This window comes from Hypanus sabinus, unplaced genomic scaffold (genome assembly GCF_030144855.1).
Source record: "Hypanus sabinus isolate sHypSab1 unplaced genomic scaffold, sHypSab1.hap1 scaffold_307, whole genome shotgun sequence".
Taxonomy (NCBI): domain Eukaryota; kingdom Metazoa; phylum Chordata; class Chondrichthyes; order Myliobatiformes; family Dasyatidae; genus Hypanus; species Hypanus sabinus.
The window spans coordinates 335873-351299 of NW_026781221.1; the positions used below are offsets into that span (position 1 = coordinate 335873).

At 44.8% G+C, this 15427-nt stretch overlaps 1 protein-coding gene across 4 annotated transcripts in view; it reads left to right on the plus strand.

Moving 5' to 3' along the window:
• The first annotated feature begins 5628 nt into the window (after nucleotides 1-5628).
• Nucleotides 5629-15427, plus strand: part of LOC132388380 (zinc finger protein 239-like) — a 46492-nt gene continuing 36693 nt past the window's right edge. For 3 of the 4 annotated variants that reach the window (XM_059960722.1, XM_059960723.1, XM_059960724.1), the window contains exons 1-2: nucleotides 5629-5824; nucleotides 6259-6426. The gene's annotated coding sequence lies outside the window, so the exon portion shown is untranslated. The remainder of the gene's footprint in view (nucleotides 5825-6258; nucleotides 6427-15427) is intronic. The other variant, XM_059960726.1, reaches the window with a different exon arrangement.

Below are 15427 nucleotides of genomic sequence, written 5' to 3' on the forward strand. Positions count from 1 at the left end.
TTTGGAAGCTCTACGTATATATATATATATATATATTTACGATAACGCTGTTAACTTCTGTTTATTTCGTTTAATCTTTTATATTTGGAGTAGATACTGATAAAGATAGTGGATTTAACATCGAAACCAGACTCCATTAGTGATCTATTGCTGCTGGTACGTAACAATTGCAACAACCCAGCTGTCTGAGGCACAGTCCTTTAAAATTGGTGAAAATGACCCAAAACGTTGAAAAGAGCGGGGAAGAAGGAGTTTAACCAACTTCTTCCGGAGCCCTGAAGAACGTCAAAACCACATTGAGCTCATCGTCTTGTTCAGCCCGGAGAAAATCATGCAGGAGATTCATGCAGGTGTATGAGATGATGAGAGGCATTGGTCGTGTGGATAGCCAGAGGCTTTTTCCCAGGGCTGAAACGGCTAACACGAGGGGGAATAGGTTTAAGCTGCTTGGAAGTACCTGCAGAGGAGATGCCAGAGCTAAGTTTTTTTAAACAAAGAGTGGTGCCTGTGTGGAATGCACTGCCAGCGCCGGTGGTAGAGGCGGATACAATAGGGTATTTTAAGAGACTCTTAGAGAGGTAAATGGAACTCAGGAAAATAGCTGTCTATGCGGTAGGGAAATTCTAGACAGTTACCAGAGTAATTTACATGGTCGGCACAGCTGTAATATGCTGTAGACTTCTATGATTCTATGAAATTCAACGGAAATCTCCTATGCCACTGTGTGTGACTAGTTGAAACCTATCATCTCAGGGAGAGTGATAGGGGAATGGCACGGATAGGTTTTGATGTACTGATATGGAACAGAAACATGGGCAGGGGTAAGATAGGCCGAGTGGCCTTTCTAGCGTACATTGTGAGTGTGGTAAAGACAGTAACTACCTGAGACAGTGGAGTGAATACAGAACTGATTTATCTTTCACGGATCCACAATATTAAACACCAGTCTAGTTCAAGGCTAACATCAGCAGAACAGAAACCTCCAATGCTCAGTGACCAGGGTTCAGTCCTGGGTGCGATGAGCAGTCGCAAGAACTGCAGAATCTGACAATAACAGTCCCTCATGAACCTGCAGCTGCCTTCTGTCACCGTGATGGTTAAACATTTAACACGGAGCTGATTTGAACTTCCTCCCTATGTGAAGTTGTTGGCGTTGCAGCAGCCGGGATGATTGAGTAAAACTCTTTGCTCACTCCGGACAGAAATGTGGCTTCTATTTATTGTGAACTCACCGGAGCATGACAAGGTGGGTTAACTGAATGAGTCTCTTCACACACACGGAGCAGGTGAACGGCCGCTTCCCAGTGCGAAGCTGCTGGTGTATCTGCGATGGCCGACTGAATCCCTTCCAAAATGAGAGCCAGTGAATGACATCAACACGTACAAACAAGCTGGATGAACTCAGCAGGTCGGGCAGCATCCGTTGAAACGAACAGTCAACGTTCGGGCCGAGACCTTTCGTCAGTGAATGACGTCACACTGCTATCAAGTCATGGCAATGTATCAAATCAGATCACGGACATGGACACGTGTTCGGGCTCTCCTTGCAGCGAGTGGGGCGCTGTCGTCCCCAACATCTCTGCCTCCACATTCAAGGATCGGTGGCATTCAAGTACTGGCGAACTGACAGATACAGCGGAACTAACGTGCTGTTGTGTTTGAGATTCCCATACACAAATCCTTTGACTTCTCTACACTGTTAAAACGTTACAAAGCACGTCAGTGGGTGAAGGACATTTCAACTCAGATAATTTTAGTCTCCATGGTGTCTTCTGATAAAAAAAACTCTGTCACAGCTCAAAACAATTTGGAGGAACAAGATTTCATCTTCTAACTGGCTACAGTTCCGGCATCAGGAACAATATCAAACTCTCCGCTTCCCTCTGTATCAAAATGGACCATTCCTCCCCTTCATCAGTCTGTGACTTTGCTCAGGTTGTCTATCTTCTTCACATTCTTAGAAGGATGAGAAGGGATCTGATTGGAACAGATAAAATTATTTACGGATTGGACACACTGGAGGCAGGAAACATGTTCCCAATGTTGGGGAGTCCGGAACCAAAGCCCACAGTTTAAGAATAAGCGGTAGGCTATTTAGAATGGAGTTCAGGAAATTTTCACCCACAGGGATGTGGATCTATGGAATACTCTGCTGCAGAAGGCAGTGAAGGCCAATTCCCTGGATGTCTTCAAGAAAGAGTTAAGTAGAGCTTTTAAAGATAGCGGAGTCAAGGGATACGGGGATAAGGTATGAACGGGGTACTGATTGTGGATAATCAGCCATGGTCACATTGACTGGCGGTGCAGGCTCGAAGGGCCGAATGGCCTACTCCGGCACCTGTTGTGTATTGTCATGCACCACACACCTACTGATATCACATTTTATTTATACGGCTGCGACTAGGGACTTTCTGATTATTATGTCCCCCCCGGCATCTGTCGGTGGTAAACTGATCACCGGTCACCTGATCCCAGTTACCGCAGATCGTAATGCGAGATTGAAGCCTTTTCTATTTATTTGCATTCCTCAGAAATGACAACAGTTCAGTTAAGTTTCCTCCTGAGGTTCCAAAGCAGACGCTCAGTCTGTCTAATATTTCCACACAGTTAAAATGGGGAATTCGTTTTTTTCTTATCACGTACCGAGCTACTGTGAAAATCTTGCCTGCCGTACCATCCACACAGATCAATATATTACGACAGTACATTGAGCTGATATACGACAAAACAATAACTGTAACAAAGCATTATGGCTGCAGAGAAAGTGCAGTGTAGATAGACATCTGGTGCAGGGTCACGTCGAGTTACATTGTGAGGTTAAGTCCATTTTATCGGACTGAAGACCATTCATTTGGATTATAACCACAGGCAGGAAGCCGACATTGAGCCTGGTGGTACAGGCTTTAAGGCTTTTGTGTCTCTTCCCCGATGGGGGAGCGGGTTTGCAGCAAGAATGTCCAGGTTGTGAGGATCATTGAGTACATGGCCTGCTTTTCCGAGACAGGGGAAGTGTAGGAAGAGTCCATTGAGGGGAGGCTTGTTTCTCTGATGTTCTCTGCGCACCAAAGTTCTCTGCAGTTCCTTGCAGTCATGGGCAGAGCAGTAGCCATACGAAGGCGTGACGTATCGACAAGAAGCTCAGAGACCTCGGCCTTCACCCTGTCTTGTGCAGCTGGATCCTGGACTTCCTGTCAGATCGCGAGAATGGGCTCCCTCAACTCTGTCTCTCTGACCCTCAGCACACATACCCCACAGGGGTGTCTCCTTGCCCCCTCCTTTACTCTCTGTATATCCATGACTTGTGTCGCCACCCACAGCTCCAATCAGTTTATTAAATATGTGAGGACACTGCACTGACTGGCCTAATCTCAAATAATAACGAGACAGCCCACAGAGAAGAAGTCATCACCCCGACACAGTGGTGTCAAGATAACAACCTCTCCCTCATTGTGACAAAAACAAAGGAACTGGTGGTGGATTACAGGAGGAATGGAAACAGGGACCAAATTCAACATTTCCAAGTCCGTTATTGCACATTTTAATATTGAATATGACAGAACGTATTGTATTTAAAATACGGATAATGACATATTTATAGTTAATAGATTGTTACTGACAGAGAATCGTATCATTGTTTGTTCCGTGTGTTATCTGAATGTACTTGCCTGTGATGCTGCCACAAGTCAGTGATTCTCTGTACCTGTACCTTCCCGTACTTGTGCACTTGGCAATAAATTCAACAGGACCTGAGAAATCTCAGTGAGATTTGATTAGTGATGATAATCTCGGAAGCTCGGTAGGTGGAATGTATGAGACAATGAGTACACTGTTAAATGCAAAATCCTGAACTCTGTTGATGATCAGAGGGATCTCAGACTCCAAGTTCAACGCTCCCTGAAAGAGACTGCACAGATTGATCGGGTGGTTCAGAAGGCAAATGGCGTGGTTGACATTAGTTGAAGCATTGAGTTCAAAAGTCGGGAAGTTGTGTTGCAGCCGTTACGAGCCTGCGGTCGTTCTGTGACTGTTTCTTTAAGAGCGCCGGCGTGAGGAGGCGGGACTATGTCGTCAGTCACAGGCTGACAGCGCTGACTGTGGATTAACCATGAGAGAGAGAGAGAGAGATCTGCAGACAGGCAGTCGGCCAGTCTAAAGAGAGAAGGAGAGACTGGAAAAGCTGATAGCTTCAGTTTGTTGCAGCTGTGGCTTGGAACTCTCCTATGCCCAGAAGAGTGGGTTGATCATTGGTGCACAGAACCACAACGAACGTGTATGGTTGTCCCTTGTGTTAACCCTTGCCTGGGTATGTTGTACGGTAACCCCTGGTAGACGGTATTCCTGTGACAGGTCACTTTCGCTGATAACTCGTATATGGACAGATTCAACGGATAAAATGTTCGATGACGGTTATGTCGAAGTAACGGCCTTTTCTCTACGTTTCACCGTGGAACACAAATATCTCTCTGCCATCATTTATTCCGGGGATGACTGAACTTTCCTACTTTACCATCTCAAGACTCTAAGCTTTGTTCCCTCAGGCTCGATAGTTTAGAGTTATAGTTACACATATACACACATAACACTGTTACCTTTCCTTTATTTCGTTGTTACTATAAGTAGATACTAATAAAGAGAGTGGTTTTAACATCAAAACCAGACTCCAGTGTGAACTCTATTGCTACTGGTTCGTCTCTAAAACGTAACAGTTCGTAACACAGTTTTAAGACCACATCTGAAGTATTTCATACAGTTCTGGTCGCCCCCATTCTCACAAGGATGTCGGGGCTTTGGAGAGGGCGCAGAATCGGGTTACCAGGATATTGCCTGGATTAGAGGGCATGAGCTGTAACGAGAGATTGCACAAACTTGTGTTGTTTACTCCAGAGCGGCGCAGACTGGGGTGAGACTGGATGGACATTTATAGGATTACGAGAGGAATAAATAGAGTGGACAGACGATATATTTTTCCTGGGGGTGAAATGTCTAATACATTTAGGGTGAGAGGAGATGTGAGTGGCATGTTTGCTTCTTTCCAAAGAGTAATGGACAGCTGGAGTCACTGCCCCGGGAAGGGGGGAGGGGGGGTGGGTGGAGAGAGAGAGAGAGCGCGCGCGCGCGCGCGAGGAGGAGTCACGTGATCCGATTTGCCCCTCCCATTTAACCACAGATGAGCTGCAACTCTGCGTCGCTTCCGAGGCCCCGCCCTCCGGATGATGCGCCTATATCTTTGCACATGCTCACAGTCTCCAGGTGGGTTGCGTTCTGCGGATTTGGGATCACTGTCTGCGGGCTGAAGAATCGGTGAGTATTGAGACCGATCCCGGGCGGGGAGATCCGATGTTGGCCTTGAGCCCCGAAATGAGGGCCTATTACTCATTTAGTACCCAGTTATCTGGGCTCGTCAGAAATGTATCGGCTTCACGGAATCTGCATTAAGCGATCCAAACCAGGAGCCCAGGCTGTCTATTTTCTCAGCACTGAAAGGGGAGTCCCGTCAACAGGTCACGTGAGACTGTGCGCCGCAGATCGGCCCCGCCCTCCGCTTTGTGACGCACGATCACGTGGTGTGTTGCGAACAAGGTTTACAAGAATAATCTCAGGAATGATCGGCTTTATGTTTGAGGAGCATTTGATGGTTGTGGACCTGTGCTCAATGGAGTTCAGAGGGACAGTGGGGTTGGTGGAGGGATGTATGGTTAAGTAAACCTACCGAATGCTGGAAAGCCTGGATACAGTGGACATGGAGAGGATGTTTCCATTAGACGGAGAGTCTGTGATCTGACAGCATAGGCTCAGAATAAAGACGCTTCCCTTTAAAATTGAGGTGAGAAAATTTCTTCAGCCAAAGGATGTCTGATCTGTGGAATTTGTTGCCGCAGAGGGTGGTTGAGGCTGCCATTTGGTTCTGTTTATGACAGAGATTAATATATTGATGATTGCTAAGTAGCTTCAGGGTTACAGGAGGAAGGCAGGAATATGGTGTTGGAATGAAAATCAGCCATGGTTGAATGGTGGGCAAACCAGATTGATCGAATCAACTAATTTTGTTCCTGTGTCTTGTGTCTTACCATGACTGAATGATGGCTCCTTCTTCTCCCATATCTTTTTGTGAAGTGTGAGGGACAATAAAAGATTGTTCACTGAGATCATTATATTCAACATTTAAATTTCAATGAGTTTTGCTCTTAGTAGCATTAAGCAGAAATGTTTGGTTCTCCTTACTATTGTCAATGTGCTTCATTATTTTTCATGTTAAAGTTAGACCTGCGGTGAGAGATTTATTGGAATAAAAAACCCAACTGGAAGCAAACCACGACTGAAGATGAGGGAACATCAACAAGTGAACCAGCCCGAGGATTGAGAGCATCAACTGAAGAGAATCCATCTGACTCGGAGATTCCAGTGATTCAGTCAGGAGAAAGTTTGGTGAGACTCATTTACTCAAACACTGGTCCTTTAGACATTACATACCTGTACAAAGGAAGGTGAGAAATAGTTGGAGGGAGACTGAATGTGCCCAGAAGAACCAGTTATGCCTCTGTCAGATCCAGTTGCAATCACTCCAGGTCTGGTAATGTGCTTCCAGCAGCCCAGCCCTTTAAAACCACTGCCATTCTGTGGAAGTCGAATCTGGAATAAGTCACTCAAAGACCATATAAATACAAACTCTTTACTCCAAGCACCTGGGACTTACTCAGTTAGTCGCTCAAACAGGAACATCTATGACTGTTCCCGCCCAATCCACTAACTGACTAACAATTCCCCTTACACCACAGGTACCCAGATACCCACCACAGAAGGCAGGCAGGTTATTTACTATATTACAGCCCCTTAAGATAAATTACAAAATAGTCATAACGGCTTACACACACAAGACAGATTGAAGCTGTCCTATCTCTGCGCATGAGTGCACAATTCAGATAAACATCCAGAAACCCTAGCTAGCTACCCTCAAGAAGAAATATGGCTCAGCATGGCTTGGTACATTGGCTGATCATCAGCAATTTCTTTCAGAAGAACAGGCGGCTATTGTTTAAGGAAGTGTTAACCCTTTTACATAGTTCACCACTCCCTCCTTTTGATCATTACATGATCAAGCAGTAATTTTTTCACAGAGAAAGCAACCGTGTACAACATTGACTTATCAATGGATAAAAACAGTGCACAACAGTAAATATAACAATGATGTGCACAACTATTAAGCCATAATGCAATATCATGCCTCACATATTACCAAACAGGCCTTCAAATACTAACATTTCGACCCTTCGGTGAACCTGTGTAAATCCTGCCCTACTTTCTTGATGCTATCAATCTCCCTGGCAGTGTGCTCGGAAAGGGATGTAATGTTGGTAGACTCATCAGGGATATAGGTGCAGCATTCTATGTCACTAATAGCACAGGTTCCCCCTTTCTCAGTGAGGATAAAATCTAAAGCCAAATGATTCTGTACGACTGTTTGCTGGATTGCACTCGTTTCAGTGGAATTGTCTGTTTTCTTGGGCCTGTGTTTCTGTCAGAGCCCCTGCAGTATTGTGGCCAGCTCCTCAAGTGCTGTAGCCAGGTGGATTCCTGGCTGCTCCATAGGAGAGAAAAGGGATCATCCAAAATCACTCAGTCTCAGTTGTTCCTCTCCACTGCTGGGCACCTGCAAGTATGGTCAGGATGCATGTTTCCCAGTCTAGGAAGTTGTGTTTGGTGGGAGCCTGAGATACCATCCCTCAGAATACTGACAGCCACAGTCATCTCTGACTGGACCCCAGTTCCTCATCTCTCTTCCCCTGGCGTTATTTGTGAAAGCCCAGGCTGAGAGTTCCTCACTCTGGTTGAGCAGGATTACTGACATTGGAGTCATAGTTTTACTATGCTGCAGAATTTCGGCACAAACCCAGCAGGCCCCTAGTACTACCTGTTCGGCATCGGTGTGACAGAGATACAGAAATGTGTTAACATGGGGACCCTGGATGCTGGGGTGATCCCTCTCAAAGACATAAACACGAATACCAGTGTTACATACCTGTAACAATTTAATTGAACCAGCAGCTATAGACCAGACATGGAGTCTGGTTTTGATATTAACACCACTATCTTTATTTGTATCTACTTATACTATAACAACTTAATCAAAACAATCAAAAGGGACCTTTGGGTTCAAATCCATACATCCCTCAAGGTTGCTGCACAGGTTGATACGGTGGTTAAGAAGACCTATGGTATGCTAGGCTTCATTAACAGGGGGATTGAGTTCAAGAGTAGAGAGGTCATGTTGCAACTCTACAAATCTCTGGTGAGACTGCACTTTAAGAGTATTATGTTCAGTTCTGGTCACCTCATTATTGGAAGGAGGTGGACGCTATGGAGAGGGTGCAGAGGAGATTTACCAGGATGTTGGCTGGTTTGGAGAACAAGTCATATGAGTCAAGGTTAGCAGAGCTGGGACTTTTCACTTTGGAGAGTAGAAGAATGAGAGGGGACTTGATAGAGGTCTACAAGATTATGAGAAGCATAGACAGGGTGGATAGTCAGTCTCTGTTTCCCAGGGCAGCAATAGCAAACACCAGAGGGCATATGCACAAAATTAAGGGAGGGAAGTCTAGGGGAGACATCAGTGGTAAGTTTTTTTTACACAGAGGTTTGTGGGTGCCTGGAATGACTTGCCAGGGATGGTGTTGGAGGCTATAACATTAGGGCTATTTAAGAGCCTCTTGGACAGGCACATGGATGAAAGAAAAATAGAGGGTTATGTGGTAGTGTGGATTTAGTATATTTTTTAAGGGTTATATGGGTCGGCACAACATGAAGGGCTGAAGGGCCTGTACTGTGCTGTAGTGTTCTATGGTTAACAGTGTTATGTGTATACATATGTGTAAATATAACTCCCAAACCATTGAGCTCAGGGAATACCAAGCTTAGAGTCTGAAGATGGTAAAGTATGAAAGTTCAGCTCATCCCCCGAATAAATGATGAAAGAGAGATATTTGTAATCCAAGGTGAATGTCGAGAGTAGGCAATTGCTTCCAATTCCACAAGTTCCACGGTGGTAAAACAGGATAACAGTCGCCGAAGATCTTATCCGTCTTCGTTCCAAATCCACATATGAATTATCACCAAAACTAGCTGATAACAGAGGTACCGTCTTCAAAGGGAACTACCACCCAGGCAAGGGTTAACACACAGGTAGATTCCACAAGGTACTCTCAATCCAGATCCAACACACAAAGTATTACCGACAGTGATTTCCACAGAATACCTTTCTCACAAGTGGTCACCAGATAACGCACCCAAATCCAGTTAAGGGTTAACAAAAGTTGTAGCCACGGGATACTCCATCAGAATCCCCATATGGATTATAGGAATTATCACCAACAGTGATTTGTCACGGGGTACCCTGTACAAGTGAGTTACCACCCAGGCAAGGGTTGGCACAAGTGGTCTTCACAGGACACTGCCAAACATAAAGATCCACTCCCGTGGATCAAACAAAGTGACAATCACACATTCAGTATTGTTCTGTGGGCACAGGAGAGTTCAAACAGCGAACTTCGGCCACTAGGTCCTTTGTTTCGAACCTTCCATCCTCTTTCTTTCTCTCCGTCTGACTGTCCTTGCTTAAATAAAGCAAACTGCGAGCTATGTAAACACAAGCTGTGAGCAAGTGTAAACACGCTGCAGAGTGAAATAGTTCCACCCCTCCCTCTCTCTCAGTAAGAATCAAACAAGAGTCAAGAAAGCTGGTGGCTGATGTCACTCAGGCACTGTCTCTTAAAATGACAGTCCATGGCAAGAAACCTAGAGGTTCATCACACCACTATCAACCAATTCTTTTTCCTTTAGTCCAAGAGAGTCCTTCTACGCAGTTCCTTCAGTAACACGTTTATAATCTGTTCGATGTATCCATCGAGATTGCCCCTTCAGTCTCAGAGCTGTGGAGTGGTCAGTAACACCTAATATGGTCCTCTCCACCGAGGTCTGAGTTTCCCTCAATCCCAGTTCTTGGTCCACATGGTGTCCTCATGGGCCATCCATAAATGATTTCAGTTGGTGACAACACTGTTTTCCCCTGTGGGGTGACCCTCATGTGGAATAGGTCTAACAGTAGGACCTTCAAGCAAGTGAGTCCAGTCTCCGCTGTTAGTTTGGCCAATATACTCTTCAGAGTGCCATTGACACTTTCCACTATAGCAGCAACCCGTGGGTGGTGTACGGTAGAATTATTGCCTGATAGCTAGTTTGTTACATACCCCTTCGCTTGCTTTCACCACAAAGTGTGGGCCATTGTCAGAGCTCAGCATCTCTGGCAGGCCGTACCTGGGAATTATATCCCATAATAATACCTTCACAACAGTCATAACAGTATTATTGGTAGTTGGAATAGCTTCAATCCATCTATTAAATGCATCTATAATAACTAAGCAGTATCTATAGCAATGTACTCTAGGCAATTCAGTAACATCAACTTGTAGACACGAAAATGGTCAAGGGAGTCGTACCCGGTGTGCAGGGTGCAGGTTAACATCCATTTCCTCCTTTTCCAGGTGTGTACATAATTGACCAATATAGGTAAAAACTGTGTAGGGACACAAACCTGTCCCGCTGTGGTGATCTAAAAACCTAGGTTGGGGTCTTTCTGGCGCCCCATCTGGAACCACAGCTTGCACTCCTCCTCAGAGGCATCCCCCTGAAAAGTACGCTCCTCCCACATGTCTGGCAAACCTGTTCTGCTTGAGTCATGGAGGATTGCTTGACGGGATCCTGAGAGGACTACAACTATCGAGGATTGTGCAGCACTTTTCGCTGTCTAATCTGCTAAAGGATTGAGTTTAGTGACCTGTTTGGACATGCGGGTGTGGGCCGCACATTAATAATGGCCAGAACTCAAGGTAGCTGTGGAGCAGTGAGTAAGTTGTTTACAAAGGTGACATTACTAATGGGGTGGCCAGAGGAAGTCAGGAATCCCCATGTTCCCAGAGAGCCCGGTAGTCATGTACAACTCCAAATGCATAACGGGAGTCCGTGTAATTGTTCTCACTTTTATCTGTTGCTAGGATACAGGCACAAGTCAGAGCAAACAGCTCATCCTTCTGGACGAGACAGCTGCTTCAAAAGAGTCCTGCTCAATGACTTCACTGTCAGTTACTATCGCATCACCAGAATATTGTTTCCCTGGCTTCCATTCTCATAAAACATTGCCTCGGGCTTGAGGGGATATAGCAGAATGGATGGGAATCTCTGTCCTCTTTTCATGGTGATCCAGATGGGGGGCAGTTTTAGAAATTAACAAGCAAGGCCAATTTCATGGCCTGAAATTGCGCAGAGATGGGGTACAGCCTCTTGTGTTCGGTCAATATTAAAAGAGTGTCTTACCAGATGTCCTGTCTTCACCTGAGTCCTTCCAGTATCAGAGTTGGCATGCGGCCAAGTCTGGCCAGCCTCCCTCGGTGCTGGAGGCTTGTTTCATCAGGGTGTAGGCAAGGAACCCTAGGCTCTTTGGCTTGAACCCAAGGCAAACCCTCATGGTATGGGGAACCACCTGTCCTGTTTGTCACCAAAGGAAATCCGGAACTTCGGCTAGTAATGCACTGTTCTCTCTTCCTTTATCCACTCTAATGTGACTGGGAACTTTGTCCCTAGAGGGGTGCATAATACTGGCTTTACTCAATCCCCCTGGAATTCCACCTGCAGTGGCTGTGTATGTGAATACGTGCGTTCCATGCCTTCGAACCCAGACAGAGTGATTGTCGTGTTTCATAGCTGGAATCCATTTTCCGATATTACTTCCTGATTGAGAGTGGCTGTGGTTGCCGGCATATCAATCATAAACGGAATTGGAATTCCAGCAACTTGCAATGTTCCGTTGGGCTCTTCCTGAGGGATGGTACTCACAGCAGGAAGCATCCTAGCTTGTTAATTTGAATACGGGTTGTTGTCCCCACCTGTCTCTTGGTAGGTTTTTCTTCCCATTTCTGATCCCCAGATATTGCCCTCTTGTGTCCTTCTTCCCACTGAACATCTTCACCTTTAATATTAGTTCCCTTCAGGGTTGTTTGGGATTTGAAAGTCAGGTCCCAACAATATGTTAAAGCTCGTCACATTCGATTTTGGTCATTGTCAGGCCATCCATGTTATTTGTTTTAATCATGTTGGCTAACTTAGTTGGTAAGTATTGGAGCAGTAGGGAGTTAAACTGGGGGGACAGATTCCCGCCGTTAAAGGCTTGGTCAGATGTTGTTCAGTCCTCAGATGGAATCAGCAATCAAATGGCTGAGCATGGTGCGATGAATGTGCTGAGCTGTGTATATCATAAAGCAAGAAGCATCGTAGGAAAGCCAGATGAGCTGAGGACAGGGCATTATGATATTGTAGCCATGACTGGGACTTTGTTGCACCCAATAGTCTGAGGGATTTAGAGGAACAAGTTTTTAGAGAGATTGCAGACCATGCCAAGAAACAAAGGTTGATGCAGTAAGTGATTTTAACTTTCCATATATTGACTAGGACCCCCATAATGTAAAAGGACTAGATGGGGTAAAGTTTGTCAAATGTGCCCTTAATCAGTGCGTAGGATTCCCAATGTAGAAGTGTGCAATAAGCTGTTAGGAAATGATCCAGGGCTGATGACAGAAATTAGTGATCGTAATGCCATGAGATTCAAAAGTAAATATGGAAAAAGAGAGGTCTGGACCATGGATTGATATTCTAAATTGGAGAAAGGTCAATTTTGATGGCATCAGAAAGGATCTGATAAGTGTGGTTTGTGACTGGCTGTTTTCTGGCAAAGGAGTACTTGGTAAGTGTGAGGCCTTCAGAAGTGAAATTTTGAGTGTGTTGAGTTTGTATGTGTCTGTCAAAATAAACGTTGAAAGGTAACTGATGCAGGGAACCTTGGTTTTCAAGAGATATTGAGGCCCCGGATATTTTATTCTTCTGAATGCCTCAGACTGTTGGGTGCTATCAAGACTCATTAATGACTACAAATCATAAATCCATGCGAGCTCATCTGACTTTTTTTTTAGTCATCTTCTGTTGGTTTCTAAAAGCTTCCCAATAGTTTTTGCTCTTGGTTGTTTGCTCTCTCTTTGGTTTTTCTGTTGCTTTGGCTTCTCATTTTAACCATGGTTGTGTTCTCCTGCCTTTCCTATGCTTCCACTTCATTGGGCTGCATCGATCACTCAGCTGCCGAATTGCTCCCAGAAACTCCAGCCATTGCTGCTCTGTTGTCACTGCTACCTTTCCCCTTACAAGTTTGGCCAGCTTCTCTGTCATAGAAACATGGAGAAGTTCAGTAGAGAAACAGGCTATTTGGCCCACCTAGTCAATGCCGAGAACACATTTAAGCTGTCTAATTCAACTACCTGCACTGGGACAATCACCCTTCATGTCCCTACCATCCAAGTACCTATCAAACTTCTCTTATTGTTGAAACCGGGCTTATATTCACCACTTTTGCTGGCGTCTCATTCCACACTCTCACAACAATTTCATTAGAGAGCTTTCCCAAATGGTACCGTTAAATTTTCACCTTCCCCACTTACCCATGACCTCTGGTTGTCATCCTACCCAACCTCAGCGGAAAAAGCTGTTTGCATTTACCCTATCTATGCCCTCATAATTCTAACAGATCCTCAAAGCAAACTTACTTTCTAATGCTCAGAGCCTTTTTTAGGTTTATAAAGTGATGAAGGGCATTGATCGTGTGGATAGTCAGAGGTTTTTCCCCCAGGGTTGAAATGGCTAACACGAGAGGGCATAGTTTTAAGGTGCTTGGAAATAGCTACCGAGGGGATGGCAAGGGTAAGTTTTTTACCTAGAAAATAGTGGGTGCGTGTAATCCACTGCCAGCAGCGGTGGTTGAGGCAGATACAATAGGGTGTTTTAACAGCCTCTTAGATAGGCACATGGAGCTTGGAGAAATAGAGGGCTATTTGCTAGGGAAATTCTAGGCAGTTTCTAGAGTAAGTTACGTGGTTGGCACAATGTTGTAGGCTGAATGGCCTGGAATATGATGTAGATTTCTATGCTCAATGTTCTATGCTGAACAGTGAAATAACATCTCTTCTTTAATCTGTACAGTGTCCATGATTTAATGTGGCTTTTTCACACTCCAATAGAACCTTTGTCTATCTCCTGAGTAAATAGAGATGAAAACATATTTAAGATCTGCCCCATCTGCTTTGGTTCCATACGTGGATTGCCATTCTGGTCTTACAGAGAACCAACTTTGTGCCTTACAATCCTTTTGCTCTTAATCTACCCCTGGAATCCTTGATGATTAATCTTTTCTGTAATGGCAACCTCATGCCTTCTTTTAGCCATCCTGATTTATCTCTAATGTGTTCTCTTGTATTTTTTACACTTCAAAAGAACCTGCCTGCCTATCCCTGTTATGCAACTCCATTTTGTGCTTCACCAGTGTCTCAATATCTCTTGAAATCCAAGGTTCCCTGCAGTTTCTATCTTTACCTTTTATTCTGACAAGCTCATACCCGCTTTGTACTTTCAAAATTTCGCTTTGAAGGCCTCCCACTTACCAAGCACACCTTTGCCATAAAGTAGCCTGTCCCAGTCCACAGTTGCCAGATCCTAGTGTCTTAATTCCAGGTGTTGATCCATGCCCTGAACACATCCACCTTTCCTATCATGCTCCTTGCATTGAGATATACAGGGCTCAGCATATTCACTGCATCATGCTCAACGTTTTTCATTCCTGACTTTGTCTGAGGACAGAACAACATCTGTCTCCACAAACCCCTCCACTATCTGTTCTGTTATTCAGGCATCCATTCCTCCTCCAACTTTAGTTTAACCCCCCTTACCCCCACACCCTACCCTGCAGCTTTATCACCCGTTTGGTTTTCATCTCCCAGATCAATAAAAAGGAGGTGCATACAGGCAGATAGGAACAAATGAGATACTTCTGAGATACAGGAAATTCAAGTGAACACTTATGAAAGAAGGCATGAGTTTGCCCCAGCAGACAAGGTGAAGGAGAATCCTCATGGATTCTGCAGATATGTTAAGTGCAAAAAGATTGCAAGGGAAGAAATTAATCCTTTGCAAGATCAGAATGGTAATCCATATGAGGAGACAAAATAGCTGGGGGAGATTTTTTCTGCATTCGTATTTACTCAGGAGGTGGACACAGAGTCTATAGAAGTGAGGCAATGCAAATTGTTCCCTCAGACCGTTTGGAAGACAAGTGCAGAAGTTGTCACGGCCCTAGCACAGATATTTAAATCATCCTTAGTGACTGGTGAGGAACTGGAGGATCGGAGGACAGCCAATGTTGTTCTGCTGTTCAAGAAAGGCTCTAAAAATAAACGAGGAAATTGTACATCAGTGAGCTTGACATCAGTAGGGGGAAAGTTATTCTAACGTATGTGCAGGAACCGGATATATAAGTATTTGGATAGATGTGGACTGATTAAGG